This window comes from Lipotes vexillifer, unplaced genomic scaffold, assembly GCF_000442215.2.
Source record: "Lipotes vexillifer unplaced genomic scaffold, Lipotes_vexillifer_v1.1 scaffold1300, whole genome shotgun sequence".
NCBI lineage: Eukaryota > Metazoa > Chordata > Mammalia > Artiodactyla > Lipotidae > Lipotes > Lipotes vexillifer.
In genome coordinates this window covers 1,455,927-1,456,958 of record NW_006795011.1, presented here as the reverse complement: position 1 = coordinate 1,456,958, position 1,032 = coordinate 1,455,927, and positions in this window count along the sequence as shown.

The window sequence follows — 1,032 nt, the reverse complement described above, 5'->3', positions numbered from 1 at the left end:
GAGTAAATTAGTGCACTGGAATAGCATGAAATAGGATTCTTGCCGGATACTGTATGGTAACTGAATGTCTTGTTCTAAGGGATGATTCCGGAAAAGTGGAGAAATAACTGTCTCTTTTGAGTCTATACTAGATCTGCTAGTATTCACTGTCCATTTTGTTTTCTAATAAAACCACTGCATATTCCCTTAAATGCACATCGATTTTTAGTTTTCGGTAACATCTTTTTCACACTGTTTACTGTTTCACAAACTGCAATATGCACTCTTCTGTATGACGGCTTTATGTAATTGTGCAGATGACAGTCTGTTCAACTATCTTCCTATGGCCTTTCTTGTTTTATTTTCCTACTACGGCAACATTTTTCCAGGTGGTGCGCTCATCTTTGACCCTTTCCCCCCCCCCCCGCTGTACGTGGGCCTCTCAGCGTTGCGGCCCCTCCCGTTGCGGAGCACAGGCTCCGGATGCGCAGGCCCAGCGGCCATGGCTCACGGGCCCAGCCGCTCCGCGGCACGTGGGATCTTCCCGGACCGGGGCACGACCCCGCGTCCCCTGCATCGGCAGGCGGACCCTCAACCACTGCGCCACCAGGGAAGCCCCATCTTTGACTCGTCGTGTTTCTTTCTCACATGACAAAGTCCTGCCAACCCTGCTACAACTTGTTCCTGCCTCTCCATTCAACATAACGTCTTCCTAGCATATGTTGAACCGTGGCTCATCAGTTCCAAGTTGGCCTTCATACAGTCCATTCAACACTGCTCTAGGATGTCGACTGGACAGACAGGACCCACAGGGACAATCGCAGACCTATCAGCGTGACATTTACAGTTCTTCGCAAGTGGATTCCACTTAACTGTCAACTTTAACTTCCAGTGTTCCCCAGGAGGATTCTTCTAGAATCTATGGGTGGCCTCCTTGGAAGGTTACCATTGTTCGCTTGTGGCTTCCAAGCATTTCTTAAAGTTTTTCCGACTGTAAGCATGCACTACTTTTCTGCCATATTTAAACATATTTTTTTTACCACCTTCAGAATC